A 25,976-nucleotide genomic window follows, 5' to 3' on the forward strand; every position below is an offset into this window, starting at 1 on the left:
TAGACCTCAAATACCCAGCTTCACTTTGCACCTAGTGGGGACAATATTTATTACATTTTTGGTAAGGGTGGGGTTGAGTGTTCGACCCCAACTTTGGACCTATCTTTAAAAAAATAAAAGCCAAAACAGCAACCTTGATTTTTTTTCTCCAGCAGACATCAGCTACCCAGCTCCCCTTTACACATTTTTCGACAAAAGTATTGCCGTAGAAATTTTTACGTAGTGATGGGGTAGAGTGGTACCTGCAGGGGCCGTATGCATAAAACATCTTAACTTAATAAGTATTCCATAATTTAGATTTCACTAAGAATATTTCCTTAGATACTAGTAAGTAAAATTCTTAAGCGGTATTCATAAACTTACTTAAGTCTTCATACTTAAATCGGAACCTTTCTCTAATTACCGTATGATATATACTAGTTCCTCACATGTACTCATCCGGGTAAAAGTTTGTTATAATTATTTAAATTTATTGATCATTGCATGCTCTTTTTTAAAGAGCTGGGGCTAAATTGATATCGGTATGTAAAAGAATTCATTGGAACGTATAAACATAGTATACATTGTAATGATGAACGATTGGCGCATATAAGACAACGCTTTTTACGGTTGATGTTTTGACGGATGAGCATTGGAAGAAAAATATTTCGGTTATCCAAGACTTTCCTATACTTAATCTTTAATCATCTTTTAATGGGTGTAATATTTCCTGGATACAATAATATGTTTTAAACTCTAACAAAACATGACCAAGGTTTCAGTGGCGTACACGTAGCATAAGACTAAGGGTAGCATTGTAAGCAAATCGTCCGTCAGAAGGGGACGATAAATGGCTGACCCGTGTTAAGAGAGAGCCATATCGCAAATAGTCCGTCGGAAGGGGACGATAAATGGCTGACCCGTGTTAAGAGAGAGCCATATCTCTTGCACGTCAAGATTTCGAAAAAGAGCAGGCTAATGCCGCTACAAGGCAGCACTCGCACCCGCAAAGTGGAAAGGGATTAATATAAGTTGCAAAAACTTGTTTCTCAATCCACTATAAACACTGGACACTTTTAATTTGCAAAACACTCATTTGCAAATCCGCCGCCGCCTCAAACAAGAGCTACAATATCATGTATATAACCAAAATGTGCAGAATTACATGGGATTCAATAATTTCATTAGTTTTCTACAGTTACTTTCATATTTATTTTGCAATTTGAATTATAAAAACATGGGATTTTCAATATCCCATGGGACAGGGCAAAATCCCATGGGATTTACCATTATCCCATGGGATTTTGGTTAAATCCCATGGGATTTTTTTTTGTCCCATGGGATTATTGTAGTCCCATGGGATATTTGTTGTCCCATGGGACAAAAAAAATCCCATGGGATTTTTATTATCCCATGGGATTTTTAATATCCCATGGGACAAATTAAAATCCTATGGGATTCTAATTGTAAATATATAGATATAAATAAACAGTAATGTGTATGTTACAATGTTTTCTATTTGGTAGTAAATTATTATAAGATGAATCTTTTTAATTGAATATCTTTTTTTCTTGGGAAATGTTAATTTAGCATATTGTTCTTTAACTGTTCAAAACTAAACTTTTAAACAACAAAGCAGATAATGTAAGTATCAATATATGTTTATTCATGAATTATAGAATACTTTCTTGAAACACAATTATTTGCCATTTGAAATCAATAAAAACTCTATTGTTAGGCTTAACATACTAGTAGCTATTTAAGTAAATCTATTTTTTTCACAATATCCCTCAACACAAAACATTAATAGTTTCTTATCATCCAGCATTGTTTGATGGTATAGTCCCCTTTTTGGACATTCAGCACAGAACTTTGACATTATTGTGGTTTCAATATTTTTTTGAATTTAAAAGAACTTCAAATCATTGACTGAGTGATGAAAATAATAACTGATCCAACTTTTGTCTTTGAATTTATTCTGGTCTTGTTTTTATGTTTTCTCCATTTATTCTAGGTGGTGAATTTCAATCCTTCTGAAAAAGAACCAATAAAATCTAAAGTAATGGATTATACAAAATTGTTTTCATACATGTAGCAATAATATGATTTTCAATAAAAATAGCTATCAGATGGATTTTACTGATTGTTAAAGGTTGTCCAGTGTCATCAGTTGCTAACGGCCTACATCCTTTGGTCTCTGATGGAGGGTTGTCAAATTAGCAATATACCACATCTTCCTATTCTAATACCATATAACAATCAATTAATTTATTCTTCTTTATAACATTTGGGTATTTTCCCAAGTTATATACATAATATATATATATACTGTAAATTCGGAATTAATGCGAGTTTTTTTTTATTGCGAAAAATGCAACGGAGTTGTAAACGCAATAATTTAAACTCGCATTATGAAATATTTTATATGGATTAAACAGGATTTTTCTCAAAATCGTAAAATTTAAAATCGCATTTAAGTCTAAAATGACAGAATCGCAATAATAAATGCACGCAATAATTTATGAATTTACAGTATAAAGATCAATGTTAAAACTTTAGACAACTATAATAACATTCCATTATTCACAAGAATTTGCAATATATTATACAAAATGCAGACAACAGAAACAATATTTCTTTAAGCTTTTGAAGTTCAGACAGATTTCAATTTGTGTTTTATTTCAATGAAAAAATACCTTGAACATATTGGAAATTATAACATTGATACAAAAAAAATATGTATGTTTTATCCTTATTTTTTGTGTTGTTGGCTTGCTGTCTCATTTTAATATACATTTAAACATACATCAATAATCTTCTTCTTTATTAAAAGTAAAAATGGGATATTTTTGATTTTGATATCCCAAAACATTATAGTTCTATCAAACACCAATGTGTTTGATATTAATTTTAAGACATGTATAAATGTTCCAGACCATATCAGTATTCGGATGTTACTTTTACGGTCCAGAACTTACAGTCCCACCATATGTGTACAGTCAAACCATTTAAGTATATTTGTACTGTCTGGTACCAGCTCGACCAAACCTGTGTTTGTATTTTAACTGCAATTAAACTTTTTGTATTAATCTATTAAAGATTTCAGTTATGTTGATCTGTACTGTACATTTGTTTGTAATAAACTTGACCAACTTCTTAAAATTGGGCAAGCGTACAGTCCAAATACTTGTTTGTTCTGGAACATAAACATGATTAACAAGCATTTGGCAGGATGTCATGCTAAAATCCCATTAATATTAGTACTAAATTTTGAGTATATACATGTAAATCCACAAGTTACTTACTGAAATTCATGGTGAACACTCACCAAAAACTTACAATTTAGAGGAAAGACTGGAAAGATGAATGCACTAACACTATCAAAACAGAGCATAAAACTTACCGAAAAACAAGATGTTTTACATTTATCCAGGAGCAGGATACAATTGAAAAGTTGTTTTTTTCTTTCTCTGCTGTCCATCATATAACCTTTGATTTCATTCATGCAAAATATGAAAATCTGCAAAGGTAAGACCTAGAACCTCAACTTATCCACATTTTGAATTTTGAACTGCATACTTGTCCTTTTCATCTTGCTGACAACCTAAACATAAAAAAATGATAAAAACATAATTCTAGATTGACTTTGTGTTTTTATTTTTGTTGGTACATGTACAAACAATTTTCCCAACTTTAAAACGAAAACATCATCACCAAAGAGGAGGTCATACTAACCTCCGAAATATTTAAACAAACCGAAATTATTACTTGATTAAGATCTTGTCGTAAATTAATGGCATAGATACTCTTATTTTTGAAAACTTGATGTCTATTGCATACTTATATTCCTTTGTACGAGAGTATGCATATTAAGATGGACTCCATGGACTTTAATGTTAGCATGATTAATTTTACAGTCACTGACAGTTTTTCAGCTCTATGTGTACATTTTGAGAGAATCTTGCAATACTGTATATTCTGATATTCAGAACTTATTGTGAGGTTTTTATTAATACAACTGAAAGCTGTATCTCGTTTTCATTTCTGATACATATTTATGAGCTGAAGACCAGTGCCGAATTTTTCTCACTGCATTGAAGTCCCATAGGTGACCTTCGGCCGTTGTCTGCTCTTTGATTGGGTTGTTGTCTCTTTGTCAAATTCCCAGTTTCCACTTCCCATTTTATATCATGTATGCTGATTTTTCTTAAATTACAATATTCAATCATGCAATTTTGTCCATTATTGAAAATACGATAAGCAACAAGTGAAACTGCGAGCTACTGCTCACTGATGATACCCCCGCCGCAAGTGGATAATATTAATAGTGTAAAAATATGCAAGTGTTCGGTAAACAGGAAGTTGTCGAGTGATGAATCTGAAAATGCATCACACGGTATAGCTGACTTATAAAAATCCTGAAACCAAATTTCAGAAATCCTTGTATTGTAGTTCCTGAGAAAAATGTGACGAAAATTTTCAACTTGGCTATCATGTGTAAAATCATACAAGTGTTCCGTAAACAGGAAGTTGTCGAGTGATGAATCTGAAAACGCATCACACGGTATAGCTGACTTATATAAATCCTGAAACCAAATTTCAGAAATCCTTGTATTGTAGTTCCTGAGAAAAATGTGACAAAAATTTTCAACTTGGCTATCATGTGTAAAATCAGACAAGTGTTCGGTAAACAGGAAGTTGTCAAGTGATGAATCTGAAAACGCATCACACGGTATGGCTGACATATATAAATGTTGATACCAAATTACAGAAAGGGTGGATGTGTAGTTCCTAAGAAAAATGTGACGAAAGTTTCATGGGACGGACTGACTGACGGACTGACGGACTGATGGACGGACGGACTGACGGACGGACTGACAGACAGAGGTAAAACAGTATACCCCCCCTTTTTTAAAGCGGGGGTATAAAAATAAATGCACAAAAAATTTAACATTGTTATATATGTAAAAGACTTTTTTTTAAATTCAAAACAGTTGCCTACACTGTTAATTTCCTTGTTTGATTTCATATTTTTAAAGCCTTTATAGCTAGCTAGATGGTATGCCGGGGCGGATCCAGCCATTTTAAAAAGGGGGGTTCCCAACCCAAGACAAAGGGGATGATCCTATATTCATTTGATTTGTTTTATTGTCTCATACAAGAATATATATGGTTTGACGGTGGGGATCAGGGATCTTGAAATTTTTTCACCTAACCACTGGATGACAGGGGATCTCAACCATTTAAAAGTTTCTCAAACATGTGGGGGTGGGGGTGAACCCCATGGACTCTCCCTATATTTCCTTTTATTTGTTTTATTGTTCTATACAAGAATATATAAATATGGTTTAGGGGTGGGGATCTTGACCGTTTACAAGTTTTCAAACTAGAGGGGGTGGGACTTCACTTTTATTTTATTTCATTATTAATTTTATTGTCCCATTCAAGAATATATATGGTTTAGGGATGGGGATCTGGACCGTTTACAAGATAATAGCATATTCTCAAATTGAAAGGGGTGGGGATTACCTCCCATGGACTCACCCTCCCTTCTTTCTTCCCACCCGAAATACCTTTTAATAAGCCCCAATGCACAGATAGTTCACAGTATTTTCCCTTGATTTACACTAAAGAATATACACTATACAGGTGTAATTTTTTTTTAAAAAGATAATACAACTGAAGACCACCCTGACCACAGTGGTGGATCCAGAATTTTTCATAAGTGGGGTCTACCGACTGCCTAAGAGGGGCCTGCTCCTGCCATGACTCAGTGATTCCATATATAATCAACCAATTCTTTTCCCAAACAGGGGGCCCTGAACTCCTGATCCCCCCTTTTTTTCCTCATTTCAATCACCCTGATATAAATTTAGTTTTATCACTTACAATAGGAATGGTTTGAATTCCCCAATAATTCTTATATACCATTAATATCAACATATTTCATTTTTGATAAATGAAAGGCAAAAGTTTTCTATGGGTAGAAATGGATAGTGGGAAGCTTTCAGATTCACACCGGTGGCTGTGTTCAAAGTGCTGGGTTTTTATTACCCTCGTTGTTTGCGGACTAACTATTTAGGCCAGTGGTGGATAATAGTGTGCGTGCATTAATCTTCTATACCTTCTTAATCAATATATTCAAATACTGACGGCAAGTGTGTGTTGTAATGATGTATCAATGTCTTTTTGAAAATCACCGTGCTATTTACATGTGGGATCGAGAATGCAGGGGAAGGAAACTTGTCAATTATGTTTATTTCTAAGCCAAAATAAAATGAGCCGCCGTAAAATTAACCTTGGGTAATAACAGTGCATGTAAGGCTCGTCTCGGAGAGGTGTCTTTTTTTCTGTCTTCTTTTTTTAGTTATATTTTTAATAACTTACACTTTTTTCCATTATTCTCTTTCTTTCACTATTCTTTATTCCTTTTTTTTTCTTTGTCCTTTGTTCTCTATTCTGTTAATTCACATCCATACCCTCTTATGTGTATGTGGACTTACTGTAGTTTATTTTTTAGTTCTGGAAGAGATATTAGATACAATATATATGTCTCTGGTTCTGGTATTATACGATAAGTCAATTTCTTTTTCATGCAGTGTCATGAAATATAATGGTTTTATGCATATCAGCCAAGATTGTGCGCAACATTTTAATAAACAATTCAACACTATATACACGTTTAATGTGAATTTTATTAAAATCGATGAAGAACATGAATTTGGCAGCTAGTGCCCCTTAAACAGGTAAAGTTCAATTAACAAATTCTGATCTACTGGCATTCAACACCAAATTACTTACTTGCTGTATATTGATAAATGTGATTGTATATTGTCAATGCCTCAACATCGAGAATACGTCATGTGAAGTGTTGGTCGCTACGTTTGATACGGGGTCAAAGGTAGCGGCTTCGAGACAGAGAAAAACATCCAGGTAAAAAGTGTAGAATTTTGTTTTTGAAAATTTGAGTTGTAAATTTTCCTAAAAAGTACTTAATTCCGTTCATCTAGTTGTAAATTTTCCTAAAATAAGTACTTATTTCCCTTCATCTATTATGGGTATAAACTAAACTGAACAAGAAAAGTATTAGTAAACAGACAGAAAGTCCGACGTTGAATTAATTATTTTACAATTAATTGTTTAAATATATGAGAGAATGTTTTAGGCGAATTTTTATATGAGAGAATGTTTTAGGCGAATTTTTATATGAGAGAATGTTTTAGGCGAATTTTCTTTAATTACAGATAAATGTATTTTAGGTTCAGGAAATGATTTATTCTTCGGTTACGTCTAAACAACCGCTCAGGACCTCCTGAGTGCACTCAGGACATACAAAGTGCACTCAGGACATACAAAGTGCACTCAGGACCCATTACCGTAATCATATCTGCACACATGATGGATGTTTATATTCTTTATACGCTTCTTATTTTAGAGTTAAATTTTGGTAGAAGTTGAAATCACAGGGGCGGATCCAGCCATTTTAAAAAGGGGGGGGGGGGTCCTAACCCAGGGCAAAAAAAAGGGGGGTTCAACTACATGTCCCCATTCAAATGCATTGATCGGCCAAAAAAAGGGGGGTTCCAACCCCCCCGGAACCCCCTCCCCCCTCTGGATCCGCGCCTGAATCGAACTTAGATAGATATGTTAATTCTTATAAAATAATGAGGGCACGTGTCACTGATTACACAACTACTGAGCCATGAATTATCCAATCAACAAAATTGATTGGATTATTTTTATTGTTTTTTAGGAATTGTATTGTTTAGTTCAGTTTTACCTTTAACATGAATTTGCATATAGAAAAAATAAAATATATATCTCATTCGATGTGCTTTTTCAGTTTATTTTTCATGATGACGGGTAAATTAATTTGTTGTGTTTTGCAGTTCACGAATAAAGAAAATTATTTTACAGTTTTTTTTTCTGTAACAAGTTCGATTTTTGTTTTTCAGTGTGATTCTTTTCTCTCTCTCTATCTAAATCAAGTTTTTAAACAAACACAATGTTGACTGAATATCAAATTTTATTACATTTGTATATCTTTATTCTCAACAAACCATTATACAAGAGAAGACAATTATGTACAATATTCAGTTTAACCTTAACGGAAATCTGTGCACGAAGACTTAGTCGTGGTTTGAACAGATTTCGTGTCAATAAACTGTCTTCGAAATAGTCTTTCTTTGTTAATGTTTGTGTCATTTTGGTCTTTTGTGGATAGTTGTCTCATTAGCAATCATACCACATCTTCTTTTTTATAATTTCTCGCTACTACAATCTAACTTACATATTTTTTTAGAAATAATTATACCCAAAATATCATAATTTTTTAAAAACGGAGACGAAAACGGAGACAATTTCATTTTCAGAATTTATTTTCGCATTGAAATTCGTTTCAGGCTTGTGAAACTGGACAAAACGACTTTAATTAGAGAAAAAAAACTTAATAAAAACGGATTTCTTAAAATATTCGTATAACTCAAAAATAAAATTCCTGGACAAGTTCGATAAAAATGAGAAATAACATCTAACTACATGTATATGAGTTTGATTGTTTGAAAAGTACGGCTTTTACCGTTTAGAACGGATTCCATATACAAAACTTTAATTAATATAAATACTTTTAAAGTATGAACATTTATTTCCCTTTTCAAACTCGTGCAAAGAATTAATTACTGGTCCAGGACATGATAATAAAATTAAGAATAAAACTTAAAAATTTATGGAACGAAATCTTAATAAAAGACGAAAATCTTAAAACATCGTGATATTCATTCTAGACGTCACAATATTACTTCCCGCATGGTCACACTGTACTAACAACACAATGTATAAAACAACAATAAAGATAATCCAATTAATTTTGTTAATTGGATAATTCATGGCTCAGTAGTTGTGTAATCAGTGACACGTGCCCTTATTATTTTCTAAGAATTACAAATGTAACATATCTATCTAAGTTCGATTTCAAATTCTACCAAATTTAACTCTAAAATAAGAAGCGTATAAAGAATATATGCATCCATCCTGTGTGCGATGACTATAAAGGGTCCTGAGTGCACTTCGTATGTCATGAGTGCAATCAGGAGGTCCTTCAAGCGGTGTTTAGACGTACCGTTATTCTTCTGGAAGCTTCAATTTTTTTTTTATCAATAACTTTTACACAAGGAGACATTTTTGTTTTTTGACAGCATGAACCCCAGTTAATGAGCAAACACAAATTAAGAACGAAAATTGTTTACAATTAAATTTTATAGAAGGAAAAAGGGGGGGGGTAATAAACAAATTTTATTTACGCTCACATACTTCTAAACAGATTTGCATATGTAAGCTCTCTATAGATAATGTTAAATTATTTCAGGAGTTTTGAAAAAAAGAATATATACAGTTTAATTTCGACTAAAATAGTGATTCTTTTTATAGATTTGGTACCTCAGTTTCGACTCAACATTTCATTTTGAATTGTTAGATGGCAAACTCTTTAGGCGAATATTGTTTCTGTTCTTTATTTAATTATGGTGATATTGGCGATAATATTCATTATAACAAGGCCTTGTACAAATCCTTGATTATAGAATGTTTGGCAATTGAAAAAGACGAAAGTAAACAAACCCTAATTATGCAGGGTTTCACAAGTTGATCTCCAAGCGGCCCACATTTAACATATAATAAGATCTATATTTCTCAACGTTTTCAAAATGAAATAACTTGAATTGAAAATTTCCCAACTGTGAAAATTTGTTATTTCTAAACGTCTTTAATTATTATTTCGGAAAAAAAAAATATTTAGCATATTCATATATTTTCATAATTTTTTCCGAGGAAACCTTTTTTTTTTGCAAAGTTTACTTCTATGTGTTTTTAACCATCACCAGCGACTTATTCTCTGCCATCACCAATTAGTCCTAATTATTAAAGATCAATTGACCAAATTCAAATGATGATTGGTATATCGTATTGAATATGATCATCGGTCATCCGTGACGTATCCCAAATAACGACGCATGCCGATAGATAGATCATAGTTTATTAATTAGCGTCTCGCAATTTAAATTTCATCAAGGGGACTTAATTAAACCAGTTACTATACAAATCTTGAAAAAACGATGTACATGTACTTTTTAATATTTTTTAAAACAAATTACGAAAACGTTTAGTGTAAAAATCACCGAATATAAATGTTTCTTTCTTGCAGGTTTTGGCATTTGTAAATAACATTAACGTTTTGGAATTCTAATGCCAAAGACAGTCGATTCAAACTGAAATAACTTCTTTAAAGATGGTTTGATTTTTTCAGAGACACACACATATATATGTCTCAATACATGTATTATATGTCTCTGATTTTATCAAAACAAAAATAACAAAATTATAAAATATGTTAGTTATCGAATGTATACCCTGAACTCTTACTATTATATATATATGTCCTAAGTTACTTAATGTCCTGTGTGCAACCAGGAGATCCCGAACGGTTTTTAAACGTACCATTATTTTATATGCATATATTCAAAGCTGTTCTTAATTATATGCATACTAGGTATCAGTGGCGGATCCAGGGGAGGGTTTCGGGGGTTGGAACCTCCCCTTTTTTTTGAACGATCAATGCATTTGAATGGGGACATATGGTTGGAACCACCCCCTCCCCCTTTTGTCCTGGGTTGAGACCCCCCTCCGTTTCAAATGGCTGGCTCCGCCGCAGAGGTATATTTATATATATATGTGTGTACCAGCCCCCCTCCTAAATCTTTGGAAACAAATGGTAGATTATATAGGGAATCACGGAAGCATGACTGGACGTGAACACTCTAAGGCAGTCAATGAGTCCACACTTATGAAAATTTCTGGATCAACCATTGCTTAGTTCTAGTTATCTTAGGTCCTAGTGTGAAATAATGCCAATAGGTCTTTTAAAACACATCTTTATTCATACATGTATATATACGTTTTCTCACGGATTTGTTCATGCAATATTGGAATTATGTTTACTCAATGCGCAATTACTGAAGTTTATATTTGCTACTTTTCTTCTTAATTTCATATAAATTTTTTTTCGATTTTTTTTCTTCGAAAAATTAGTGGTGTTGAAATAGGGAATGGACACAGATACCTTATCACATTTAACCAAAGAAATGTTGTATAATGTCATCAATCTGTATTACACGTAGACAGGATGTTCTCTAGAAAACTATACGTTATACACACCCGAGAATACACGCACTGTCGAAATGGAAAATTACTGTATGTTATAGTTACCTGTAATCAGCTTTGCAACACCATGTCATGACAGTTCAAAAAGATTTTCTTCAAATCAAAATGGAATATTCATTTTTTCTGTAAAATTTAAAACTTTAAAAAGTAGACTTTGACAAAATTATGAAAAAGAAAGAATTGAACAATTTAAAATCGTATTTTAACAAAGATTTAGATATAATTTTACAACGATCCTTAAAATATAACCAAACAAACGTTGAATCAAACGATATGAACCTACGCAGTTTTATATTAAAATACTGACACACACCAGTTTGCCATCTCAGTATGCAAGGCAAGGGTGCTTGGTGAGGTGCTGGAACTTGATGTACATGTATCATTAAGTTAATACAGTTCTGTTAGGATTGACTGCCTTTTTACAGAGACTTTCTATTCTTACTGTTATCAGTTAGTATAGACGGTTCCTGGCTTAGAATGATTCTCTGCTCAGCAAATGGTGCGTAATTAGCATTTGAATCAAATTTCTTGTAGAAGTAAAAAACACAAATTAATGTATTTGACAACTTTATTCAGGAGCACAGTCTATATTATCCGGCGTAAATAACTTCGAGATTTATGTGGAAGTTTACTCTGCTGCTCGATCTATGCTAATCGATGTTCCAGTATATTTCATATTTATATTTATTCGTGAGGCCTCGTAAATTTTATATTCACTAAAAGCACAGTCGCCTAAATATTTTATATGGCGAAAAAATTGCGAAAATTGGGGGAAATAATATATTTTTAGTAGCATTATTATTTTAAAATCTTAAGAGGTTGCTTGCAAATTTAACTCTAAAATGAGAAGTGTATGACGATCTATAACGAATATATACATCCATCATGTGTGCAGATACGACGGCGACTATATAGGGTCTGCCATGAGTGCACTTTGTATGTCCTGCATGTGTGCACCCAGGAGGTCCTCCTGAGCGGTGTTTAGACGTACCGGGAAAATCTTATCTGATTCAGGATCAATTCATCGGTTACACTCCCCTGTCACCAGTGATTCTTTTTTGCTGACATTCTGAAAAAGTATTGTGTAGTCCCTGCACGTGAGTCCCTGTGTAAGTGTTGACTCTCAACTTGCACATGTGATTTTTTAACACTCCCCGGACTTCTGCAAAAAACAATTATTCAGTTCACTGATTTAGATGGAAGGTAAACGAACAGAAAGTCACAGGACATTCCGACAAAAAGTCACAGGACAAAAAGTCAAACACATGTCAAACTCAGGCATAAAGTAACAAAGTTGATAGGACAAAAAGTCACAAACAATTTGTTGACAATTGATTGAATATAAATGAAAAAAGATTTTGAAATATCTTCTTTTTATTACATATATTCATTTTTAATTTTAGGAAATTGTTCATAATATAAAAAAGAAGATGTGGTATGATTGCCAATGAGACAACTGTCCACAAGAGACCAAAATGACACAGACATTAACAACCATAGGTCACCAAACAGCCTTCAACAATGAGCAAAGCCCGAGGTAAAGCCCATACCGCATAGTCAGCTGTAAAAGGCAATCATACTATATTTTTTTTTTTATATTTACATGTTAAAAAATGTGTGCAAATGTAATCAAAAGCTGCACACAAACGTAATGATTTTTGTGCGCAAATGTAATGGTAATGTGCGCAAACCTAATGCACTGATTTATTTGTTTTTAATAAATTTTAATTTAAAGTTGCTACATCATGTTCATGTATAAAACTTCAAGAAAAATACAAAAAGAGTGTTTTCTTGTTCAAAGAAAAATAATCTCAAAACTAAATTGTGACTTTTTGACTGTGACTTTCTGTCCTGCATTCAGATTGAATAGGGGAGTTTGGTTGACCCCGCCTCCCTCTATCGGAGACTACTATCTCAGTGATGAGCTTTATGTTTCATGTACAAATGTATTGTGCTTGTCATATATGTATGTCGGATAAAAGCTCTACAGACCTTTAATATGTTGTATTGTTATATGTATAACCGACAATAAATAAATAGCCCCTAACAAGTAAGAATTAGGTTACTTCTTTTTGTTTTGACATCTTGCATGGGTTTTTATAGCCCCGTATTAAAATTATGCCCCCACTTCAAAAAAAGGGGGGGGGTATACTGTTTTACCCCTGTCTGTCCATCCATCCTTGCGTCAGTCAGTCCGTCCGATGAATATTTTTCGTCCCATTTTCCTTAGGAACTACAATAGAAGGATTTCTGAAATTTCAGGGTTAAATAAGTCAGCTATACCGTGTGATGCATTTTCAGATTCATCACTCGACAACTTCCTGTTTTCCCAACACTTGTATGATTTTACACATGTTAGCCAAGTTGAAAGTTGAAAACTAACAACCTAATTTATGTACAAAAAAATTGAAAAACAGATATGTTACACATAAACAAACGACAATCACTGAATTATCGGATCCTGACTTGGAACAGGCACAACCATAACAAATTGGCAGGGTATAAGGAACTTTGAAAATATTTAGTTTTTGTGGTTTGGTCTATTTTCCGGATACTGTAAGCAATGAGGCCACTTTATTTAGTGAATGAAATAATTGTAAGATGCACTTACAATGACTTAGCTGTCTGTCATATTTTATATGAACTTGACCTCATTTTCATGCATGGTTCATCGGTCAATGAAACACTGCATTGTTTTGTCAGTTTATCATATGTTTAAAGTAACAGGTAGATTATATTTGGTAGATATGAAACAATTGTAAGGTGTGCATGTCTGAATGGCAGATTCATATATAAACCATGACCGTATTTTATTGTTCTTTGGTCAATGATAAGTTTTCTTGGTTTTGTCATTTTATCAGGCCACATTTAAAAGAATGTCTGTTTCCCCTCCCCCGGGTCTACCCTTTGTAAACAGACCAGGAAGGCAGGTTTTTTTTAGCTCACCTGACCTGAAAGGTCAAGTGAGCTTTTCTCATCACTTGGCGTTCGTCGTCTGTCGTCCTGCGTCCGTCGTCCGTAAACTTTTACAAAAATCTTCTCCTCTGAAACTACTTGGCCAAGTTCTACCAAACTTGGCCACAATCATCCTTGGGGTATCTAGTTTAAAAATTGTGTGGCGTGTCCTGTCAAACCAACCAAGATGGCCGCCATGGCTAAAAATAGAACATAGGGGTAAAATGCAGTTTTTGGCTTATAACTCAAAAACCAAAGCATTTAGAGCAAATCTGACATGGGGGTAAAATTGTTGATCAGGTCAAGATCTATCTGCCCTGAAATTTTCAGACGAATCGGACAACCTGTTGATGGGTTGCTGCCTGTGAAATGGTTATTTTAAGAAAATTTTGCAGTTTTTGGTTATTATCTTGAATACTATTATAGATAGAGATAAACTGTAAAAGCAATAATGTTCAGCAAAGTATGACCTACAAATAAGTCAACATGACCAAAATTGTCAGTCGATCCCTTAAGGAGTTATTGCCTTTATAGTCAATTTTTAACAACTTTTCATCATTTTTTGTAACTTTTTTAAAAATCTTCTTCTCTGAAACTACTTTGCCAAATTTAACCAAACTTGGCCACAGTTATCATTGTGGTTTGTAGTTTAAAAAATGTGTCCGCTGACCCAGCCTACCAAACAAAATGGCCGACATGGCTAAAATTAGAACATAGTGGTAAAATGCAGGTTTTGCTTTATATCTTTGAAACTAAGACATTAAGGGCAAATCTTTCAAGATTTAAATGTCCATCAGAATAAGATATATCCCCTCACAAATTTTCAGTTGAATTGGACAACCTGTTGTTGGGTTGCTGCCCTAAAATTGGTGATTTTAAGGTAATTTTGCAGTTTTTGGTTATTATCTTGAATACTATTATAGATAGAGATAAACTGTAGACAGCAATAATGTTCAGCAAAGTAAGATCTACAAATAAGTCAGCATGATCAAAATTGTTAGAGGACCCCTTAAGGAGTTATTGCCCTTTATAGTCAATATTGAACAACTTTTCGTCATTTTTGTAACTTGTATAAAAATCATTTCTAAAACTACTTGGCCAAATTTAACCAAACTTGGCCACAATCATAATACTAGGGTATCTATTTAAAAAAAAGTGTCTAATGACCCCGCCTACCAACGAAGATGGCCGACATCAGTAAACACATTAACAGGTGAGCGACACAGGCTCTTGAGAGCCTCTAGTTTTTTTTAACTGGATGTGATTGTCATAGCATGGTCACATGAATGGTTTGACTTGTCCAGTCCAGGCCACTTATCAGTTGTTTGTGCTCAATTTGAGTGTATTTATTTAGATTATCAATCCTTCTGCTTTCAAGCACTTTCCAAAAATGGAAACAAATTATTTTCAGGAAAAAAATAATTTCGATTTTTTTGTGGAAAATAATTTTTTGACCCGTGTGGGGGGAGGGGAAACAAACATATTTTTAATTTTGGCCTTAGATTTTTTAAGCATAGGTCTACTTGTTGTATGGAATGACTACAAGGTATCAAATAAAAAAATATGTCTGCCTGCCAAGGTTAATTTTACTGTGACCTCATATTCATAGAATAATGATAATATTCATGATATTGAACAGCAAGAATGATGAGTAAGTTGATGTTATATACAAATAAGACAAAATTTTCAGTTGCCTACTAATTATGTAATACATGTAGTAGTTATTTTTGTCATTAAATGATGTTTACCCTTTTATGTGTAGGGCAAGAACATGAAAGATAAAGGGGAAACTATAAACAGAAGAAATTATCAACAAAATAAGATTTACAGAGGTCAACAAAGCCTAAATGGTAAGTCCACTGTTATAAAAAATTTTGTCCTTGAATGATAATTAAATATTTATTAGAATAAGATGTGGTATGATTAAAGAGAAAACTATCCATCAGAGTTCAATTTAGTGGATGTAAGCATTGTAATTACTTATTAGAGGCCATTGATGACCTGTAAGTAATGAGAAAACCCATACCCTATACATGTTATAGTAATCTATAAAAGTCAACACTAACCAAATTTGAAACAGAGCATCAATTCAAACGTCAAATATACCAGACTAATTTATAAAAACAAAAAATTATGAAAAATAAAAATGACGGGTATGAACCAACATCAACCACTGAACTATGTACAAGCTCCTGATATTAGACAGGTATAATATGGCTGGGTTGATATAAAAATAAGAAACACTTAGCAGTCTGATTTCCAATGAGACATTTCTCCAATAGAGATCAAATGACATTTAAGGAGGCTCTAGGGTATAACAATTTCAGAAAAATGTTTTAATATTTTTTTTTCATAACTCAATTTATTTATATCTTCATCATATGGTACACCAAATCATTCAAAACAATCAATTTGGTTTGGCCCCAGATGACTTTTATAATGCATATATCATTGAAAAAGCTCCAAATTATCTCCCTTTGGTGCAAAAATGCCATTTTTTGGCATTAAAAATGTAATATCTTATTTAACTCAACGGTGGCCTATATTTTTTATTATAATTTTAAATAAGCTGTACTTTAACTAAACTATTATAAAATTTAAGCGATTTCTGTAATTTAGTACTTGAATATTTAAATGAAAGTTTATCATATTAATCATAAACATGATAAAATAGCCATTTTATTGATCTCTTCACTGATAATTTTTGAGTTTGTGTATTTGTAGGTCAGAAATCTGGATTTTCATGGTCATCATTCACAGATCAATACTGAACGGAAAACTTAAAGCTGATATTTTTCTCCATAGTGCGACTTTTTTATTAATTTGAAATGGAACATGTTTTTTCCTACATTTATTTGAAAGAGGAAATTTCAACATGATGACTATAAACAAAAAGGAGTCATATCATCACGATCATTGATGCACAAGAACTTGATCATATAAATACAACAATGTAATTATCAATTGAAAGATGGAACGAATGAACAAGATATTAGAATGTTGTTGTCCAAATAAACTTGCTTTGTCTTCTCATTTGAATCTCTCGATTCAATAAAGATGTACAGAGGAAGATCTTTGAAGAACAGATTGAAAAAATGTTTTGTCTAAGAATTGCAGGAATATTCTAGTGAATGAAATTATTTATTGACTTCACTCTTATATAGTGGACTGAATAATTGTACATAGCAAGTTGTGAATAAAGAAAGCAAAAACTTTAACAAAAAGTGTTTATATTATAAATTTGCAAATATAAGCATACTATTATGTACACCACAAAGTTATATATTATAATTCAAATCGTTTGCCTATACAAGTATTGCAATGAACCTATAACAAAGAAAATCTTACCTCATGAAAAGAGTGAACTATTCAGTCAGAATATGAAATATTTTTTCAGTTCTATTTTTCATAATAGAATAAACAAGACAAAGATTTCAAAACAATATTTTTTCATTTATTTAGAAATTTCATCATTTTGTTTCAGTGAAAGGACTTTATTCTTTGACTGTAAAATATTATTATTATACATTCCAAAATAAGAATAATCTTTATTGTCATATAAACAAATAAAAAACATGTTTGTGACAAAATTTAAAAAAAATTATATATATGTATATATAAAAAATATAAAAAAAACTTGTATACATTTAAAACATTTTACTACCAAACAGCATTCATTGTAACATACACATAACTTTATATTTATATATATATATATATTTATAATTTTAATCCCATAGGATTTTATTTTGTCCCATGGGATATTAAAAATCCCATGGGATAATTATAGTCCCATGGGATTTTTTTTGTCCCATGGGACAACAAATATCCCATGGGACAACAATAATCCCATGGGACCAAAAAAAATCCCATGGCATTTAACCAAAATCCCATGGGATAATGGTAAATCCCATGGGATTTTGCCCTGTCCCATGGGATATTGAAAATCCCATGTTTTTATAATTCAAATTGCAAAATAAATATGAAAGTAACAGTATAAAACCAATGAAATTATTGAATCCCATGTAATTCCGCACATTTTGGTTGTATACATGATATTGTAGCTCTTGTTTGAGGCGGCGGCGGATTTGCAAATGAGTGTTTTGCAAATTAAAAGTGTCCAGTGTTTATAAATAAATATGTTTAAACTAAGCAATCATTTTACAAAACAAATCATTTTTGTTGAATACATAAGGAAATATAAAAAAATAATTTGATACGAGTAAGGTATCATAAATACCTTATATGATCTAATATAAACTTCTCGAATTTCATGGGGTGTAGCAGTGGGGACTTCTGACTGCCGTAACGTTAACAGTGATTCCATAAACAATCAACTTATTGTTTCAACAAAATGGAGGTCCATGTCCACCCCCCTTTTTATGAAAGAAATCAACCTCTCGGTAGGTTTTAAAACGATAAAAAAAACAACAAAAAAAAAAAAAAAAACCACACACACATGATATAAAACAAGAGGCTCTCAAGAGCCTGAATCGCTCACCTTAATTTTTTTGGTTAAATCTCTCATCAATGATTATTTTGGCTTTTCAATTTATTTAAATGTTCTTTGAATCGTCCTATTTTCTTCAAAAGCAAAAAAAAAATCATTTTCTCCTATGTTCTATTTTAGCCATAGGAGCTATGTTTCTAGCATACAAGGAAATGAAATATAAAATTTATACTAGATACTCTGAAACTCATTTAGCCTAAGTTTGGCTGAAATTGATACAGCAGTTTGAAAGGAGAAGATTTTTTAAAGTAAGTCAACATGATGAACAAATTGTGAAAAAAGTCTTTAAAGGGCAATAACTCCTTAAGGGGTCAATTGACAATTTTGGTCAAATTGACTTATTTGTAGATCTTACTTTGCTTAACATTTTTGCTATTAACAGTTTATCTGTATCTATAATAATATTCAAGATAATAACCAAAAACTGCAAAATTTCTTTAAAATCATCAATTCAGGGGCATTATACCTGAAAAACCAGTTACCCAATTTGGCTGAAAATTTCAGGACAGGTAGACCTTGACCTAATAAATACTTTAACTTCTTGTCTTATTTGCTCTAAATGCTGGAGTTTTTGAGATATAAGCCAAAAACTGCATTTTACCCTGTGTTCTATTTTTAGCCATGACGGCCATGTTTTTTGACGAAATAAAAAATAAAGCACAAACTTTATTTCATACACCCTACTGATCATTCAGTTGAAGTTTGGTTGAATTTGGTTTAGTAGTTTTAGAGGAGAAGATTTTTTAAAGTTAGCAAATATGATGAACAAATTGTGAAAAATTGTCATTAAAGGACAATAACCCCTTAAGGGGTCAATTGACAATTTTGGTCATATTAACTTATTTGTAGATCTTACTTTGCTGATGATTTTTGCTGTTTACAGTTTATCTTTATCTATAATAATATTCAAGATAATGACCAAAAACTGCAAAATTTCCTTAAAATTACCAATTAAGTGGCAGCAACCCAACAATGGTTTGTTTGATTCATCTGAAAATTTCAGGGCTGATAGGTCTTGACCTAATGAACATTTTTACCCCTGTCAGATTTGCTCTAAATGCTTTCGTTTTTGAGATATAAGCCAAAAACTGCATTTGACCCCTATGTTCTATTTTAAGTAACAGCGGCCATGTTTTTTGACGGATCAAAAATCAAAGCACACACTTTGTGCAGGATAATCTAAGGAACAATCATGCTAAGTTTCATCCAAATCCATTTAGTAGTTTCAGAGGATGAGATTTTTTAAAGTTAGCAAATGTGATGAACAAATTGTGAAAAATTGTCATTAAAGGACAATAACCCCTTAAGGGGTCAATTGACAATTTTGGTCATATTAACTTATTTGTAGATCTTACTTTGCTGATCATTTTTGCTGTTTACAGTTAATCTTTATTTATAATAATATTCAAGATAATGACCAAAAACTGCAAAATTTCCTTAAAATTACCAATTAAGTGGCAGCAACCCAACAATGGTTTGTTTGATTCATCTGAAAATTTCAGGGCTGATAGATCTTGACCTAATGAACATTTTTACCCCTGTCAGATTTGCTCTAAATGCTTTCGTTTTTGAGATATAAGCCAAAAACTGCATTTGACCCCTATGTTCTATTTTAAGTAAAAATGTAACGGCGGCCATGTTTTTTGACGGATCAAAAATCGAAGCACACACTTTGTGCAGGATAATCTAAGGAACAATCATGCTAAGTTTCATTCAAATCCATTCAGTAGTTTCAGAGGAGAAGATGTTTGAAAAATTGTTAACGACGACGACGACGACGACGGACGCCAAGTGATGAGAAAAGCTCACATGGCCTTTTAGGCCAGGTGAGCTAAAAATGCGGTTTTGCATGCCCTCTCTTCATTCCTTAATTATGTTTGAACTTACGGTTACAAATGATACCCGCGCGGTGTATTTAAAAAAAATTAAAAACGTGCACGTACAGAGTAAACAAAAGCAAAATAGAACCATGAATTACATGAGTAAAAAACTGAGTACTTTTCGGTATAGATACACACGAGATATTAGAAATAGTATATAACTACCCACTGTTATCTCTTGATTTGTTGATTATATGTGATTTGATGAAAATCACAATGATCGTTAATATTTGGAAATAAATAAACGAATAATTAGTATTTTATTACTGATATAGTTATTAATCAATTTAATTTTAGGTAACCTATTAATGTTCTGCAAAAATCGCATACTTTCGATTGATTTTAACTATTTTTTTAAATTTCAGGAAGCTCTATAGGTACCTTAGACTTAAGTGTTATCTTAGGCGTTTCCTTAGTATAAGGAGTTTTAAGCATACCACTTAAGTATTGTGGGCGTGACTTCAAACAACTAAGATTTTACTTAAATATACTTAGTTTAAGATTTTTTATGCATACCACTTAGATAAAAAGGGCAGAGTTTCCATAACTTAAGTGTTTACTAAGGCCACACCAATTTGATTCCTTGTTCGACGGACCCGCCCGCACCTATTTTTTTCAAAACAAAATTTTTTTATATTTTATTTATTTTTCCGCTTCCCGCATCCGGAAATGTAATCATGTCCATTTCCCGCACCGTTTTTTTTTGTAAATATTATAAAAAGATATCAACATTTGATTTTAAAATCACAGTCTAACCTGTATATAACTATTTTAAACATAAAAGCACCCCACCACACTGTGTAAATATCTGTGAGAATATTTTTTTCAGCATGAAACCTATTTATCCAAAGAAGGAGTGCTCCGAAATAAATATATAATGTTCAGCGGAAATACCTGTAAAGAACAAAAATTGGTTTCTTTCCCTCTTACTTAAATTCCCTATCAAAAAATGTTCGTTGTTAGAATAAAGTACAGAAAACTTCTGAAGGATTTGCCTTCAACTGCAATTATATTGTATGCTGGCGAAACAAAACTATCCATAGCTGCTGCATGTTTATGTACCTGTTCTGATTGATTCAGGGGCCTGTTGTTCGACAGTTATCGTTTGTTGATGTTGTTCATTGGTATTTTCCCGTTTGGATATATAAATTAGATCGTTTGTTTTCCTGTTCGAATTGTGTATGCTAATAATTTTGGGGTCCTTTATAGCTTGCTGTTTGGTCTGTATCAAAGCCCTGTGTAAAAGGCCGTACTTTGACCTGTGTTTGTTATTATCAGGTTGAGAACAACCCTCCCTCAGATAAGGGGTCATTTTACTGATGTAGAAAAGAAAATAGAAATACCAAGGATTTGTACTATAGTTCTTCTATACAAAACCCTTTGAAAACTTAGAATTTTGTACTCAAAAAGAGTAGTTACATCATATTTTAACAACTTTTTTCTAAAAGAGGGGTCCACTTATTTTGAATAATATTAAACTGTTAAAGTAAATGTGTTAATTTAACATGGTTAAAGTCCAGAAATATTACAAAATTCTTGGACAATCACATGTTTTGACCATTTAATACTAGATAGATATATAGTTCTTTGAGAAAATATGAGCCCTTTTGTACAAACAAATATATTGTAACTTATATTGATCCCTCATAAAACATGTAAAAGGGATATTTATAACATAAAGGGGTTGTACCCAAACTGATTATGACTTGGATGGAGAATTGTCTCATTGTCAGTCACACATACATCATTTGTACATAGACCAGATTTAATTATTTCTTGGTGAACAGGGATAAAATACTTCAGAAATTAAAGAAATGTCAAAGTACAAGTGATAAACATTGATCATGTTGATAAATCAAGTTTTAATATTGTCAAAACCTACTATTTTATGTTTACAAAAAAAAATTATAATCGCTCGCCTTTACTTTTCAAGCTTCGCCTAAAAAATTTGCAAATTAAATATTTTTTTATTAAAATTTTCAAATCGCTTGCTCGTCCCAAATTTTGGAGTCCAAAAATCCGTAGAACAAGAAATTAAATTGGTGTGGCCTAAGAAAAATATTAACTTAAGTAGCTTTATGCATTCTGGTCCACTTGAAACAAAAAATACAAGGACTCCAATGTGGTTTTATGCAGAACAATTACCGGAAATCTATGATATATATAGTTCGCAAAATAAGTAATATGTTGGCAAATAATGAAAGCATAATTAATAGACATAGAAATAAAGAGAAACCGTATGATAACCAATAACAATCTCCTAGAGACAAACTACATGACATTTTAACACCATAAATTTTTTAGCTATTTTATTTATTTCTTGGGCCATTGTCTCGATTATTTACATTTTTGTCCACTATTCTCAATTATACCATAATCACCCATCAACGGCCTCTAGTTATTGTTCAATATGCACCTTATAGTCTTCACAAATAAGCAAAACTAATACAGAATAGGCTCCGAATGGCAACATAATTGAATGCTTTAATATCCTGGTTTGAATTGTAAAATTGCAGAAATTTGTTTTTTACTCAATTGATCAAGCAAAATACATTATCGTCCTCGATGTTCATAAAATGCTGGCAGATGGACCTTGGTCATCAATTCTAATAATCTTGTATCAACCTTTCTAAACTTAAAAGTAAAGATCACGAACCCATATTGTTCAGATTGTTGATTTGCATCCGTTGATATTATCTTCGATTAAAGTAGTATTGATCCGGCAACCGGGCTAGTTTTCGTGTCAGTTTTTACAGTAGTTATACCTCCCTTGTTAGTGTGATATTGTCATCAATCTATTTACTTATTCCATCTTTATAAAATATTATATTGTACAATCTAAATTTGTGATTCGTTTAATATTTAATTATAATAATTTATTATTTATCAAAGATATAAACAAGGTAATTTGAAAGTATTTGATTACTTCACACAATAGTTCAATTCAGAAGTCATGCGGTCTATTTTGTCTACATTATGTTGAAAGAACACCGGGGTGTTTACAATTTGGCAACATTTACTATCAATGACTGTACACCAATTAAGGAAACATTTTACATTATCAACCGAGAAATAATTAAAATTATATACAAAACTCTATGTTAACCCTTTTTGTTTAAGTATGTAACAAAATCGACAACATTGTTATAATTTTATTCTCTTTTCTCAAGCTGACAAATGAAAACATTGTCATATTTTGAATGACAATTAAACAGTGTGGGATAGATAAAATTGAATACACTTTCGTTTTTCGTTTTTTGTTTTTGTGAAATCAAAAATGAAAAATGAAAATACTTTTGTTTTTCGTTTTTTGTTTTTCTGAAATCAAAAACGAAAAACGAAAACACTTTTGTTTTTCATTTTGACTTTTAAGAAATCAAAAACAAAAAATGAAAACACTTTCGTTTTTCATTTTGGTTTTTAAGAAATCAAAAACGAAAAATGAAAACATTTTCGTTTTTTGTTTTTTGTTTTTGATATTTCAAAACGAAGAACGAATGGACGCAGATATACACGGACCCAAACTACTAAGACCCGATAAATTGTCAGATGATTATTTAGATGAATACATAGAGGAGAAAAGTACTGAAAATAGAACAGTAGATAGAGATCTTAATATTTTAATGATCAATAGTCTTATAATTTGTCATTTAAATAAAAGTCCAAAGTGTGTTGTTCCGCATTTTGAACTGGTACAAGAGACTCAATGGGGTCTTGGTTGGATTTGGGAAATGATGTGTACCAAGTGTAAATTTATTTCAGAAAAATATAAACTATTTATATTAGAGAAATTAACACAGGACGTGCTGGTCGCAAGAGTGCTACAATTAACTATGGGTTTCAGACTGGCGTGATTAACTGTAATATTGGTAAAGATAGCGCGCGACTACTTTTAACTAGTTCATGTATTCCTCCTATGTCAAAAGGAACAATGCAGAGAATAACAAATAATGTTTGTGACAAGGTTGTAAAACTTGCTGAAAATGAAACCGAACAAGTGGTTGAGTGTTTCAGAAAGTGAAATCAAACCTTAGGGTTAAATAAAAATAGTCCTGTAAAATTACAAATGGATGGTACCTATCAGAGTGTGCATATAAAAAGTAGGCATAAAATGGGACAAAATGCATCACAAGTTATTGGTATTGTCTGTGAAAATGCAACTGACAATCATGATATCATTAGTTTTCACCTCGTAAACAAACTTTCCTGGGTTGGTGCATGGTTACGCGGTAAAGGTTATGACATTGAATGTCCTAATCACGAGTACTGCACATCAAATACAAATAGGTATGATCCTTTGAGTGAGAAGGATCTTGGGTATGAAATAGGTAAAAAAAATTGCTAAACTTGATATACTTGTGGACTATTGTACTACTGATGGGGATGCAAAAAAATGTACAAGGTTTACAAGAAGCGATGCAAGAAATATTTGACCCTCTATGGTCAGTAAATAGACCGGCAGATACTATACACCGGGGTCAAAGTCAGTTCCGTGAGGTATTGCGAGCAAAATTTGGTGTCGGTATGTTCTCTGGAGCTACAAAGGCCCAAAGGAATGATAATAAAATAGCTTTTGCCAATGATTTGAAATTACGTTCACATGGTATAATGAAATGTTTATTTGCAAAATATAATTTTGACCGACAACAAATTTCAATTGTTTGCCCCGCATTGTTAAGTCTGTCGTGAATTGTTAGAGTGGTAATTGTAGCGATACGTGTAGATGGAGCATAACACTATGTAATGGTGGTATAAAAACTAGTTGGTGGTACAAATCTATTAACCTTAACAGTCATGGTTTATAAAATGGGTTTTTGAAACCAAATAAGACTGACAAATTATTAATAGAATCATTGTTAGAAATGAAACTTTCTCAGACCGCATTAAATCAGATGCAATTTTTCAGCAACACTAATAAGTGCGAGTCCGTCAATAGGACAATTTCTACATATCTACCTAAGAATAAGAATTTTTCACGCAATACCTTAGGCCGTGCATCTGCAGCAGTCTTGAAAGTCAATAATAAAAGGGATGTTGCATTGGCTAAGACCCTAAAAGCTGTAGGTTGTGGTCTGGGTAGAAAGTCTAGTGCTGTAGTGGCTCTGAAAAAAAATTATACGTAAACGTGAAATATATGATTGTGCATATCAAAACAGTTTACATGTCAAATTAAACAGGTTAAAAGCTCGCAAAAAAACAGGCTATCGATTTCTTGTTAAACAAGAGAGTACGAAAAAGGTTGATTAGTGGATATAAAAAACATCAGTTAGAACCAAAGCTATGTCAGAATTCAAGTCCGAAAGAATTCGTTCCACAGCCAGGTTGTAGTTCTTGGCCAGATTAACATTTGTATTAAAAGGTTACACAATATGTTTTTTTTTAGCCTTTCAGGAAGCATATTTAGTTATTTATTTATTTACAGAGAATACTAAATATCT

At 32.2% G+C, this 25,976-nt stretch overlaps 2 long non-coding RNA genes across 2 annotated transcripts; one reads left to right on the forward strand and one right to left on the reverse strand.

Moving 5' to 3' along the window:
- Positions 1-1,622: 1,622 nt before the first annotated feature.
- On the reverse strand, positions 1,623-6,330 carry LOC143069048 (uncharacterized). The gene is made up of 3 exons (XR_012976307.1): positions 6,104-6,330; positions 3,383-3,583; positions 1,623-2,012 (listed from the first exon to the last, which is right to left on the reverse strand). It is a non-coding gene; the product is annotated as an uncharacterized LOC143069048 (long non-coding RNA).
- Positions 6,331-12,293: 5,963 nt separating this feature from the next.
- On the forward strand, positions 12,294-17,372 carry LOC143069047 (uncharacterized). Its single transcript, XR_012976306.1, has 3 exons — positions 12,294-12,396; positions 15,911-15,998; positions 16,873-17,372. It is a non-coding gene; the product is annotated as an uncharacterized LOC143069047 (long non-coding RNA).
- Positions 17,373-25,976: the final 8,604 nt, after the last annotated feature.

The sequence above is a fragment of the Mytilus galloprovincialis genome, chromosome 3, assembly GCF_965363235.1.
Source record: "Mytilus galloprovincialis chromosome 3, xbMytGall1.hap1.1, whole genome shotgun sequence".
NCBI lineage: Eukaryota > Metazoa > Mollusca > Bivalvia > Mytilida > Mytilidae > Mytilus > Mytilus galloprovincialis.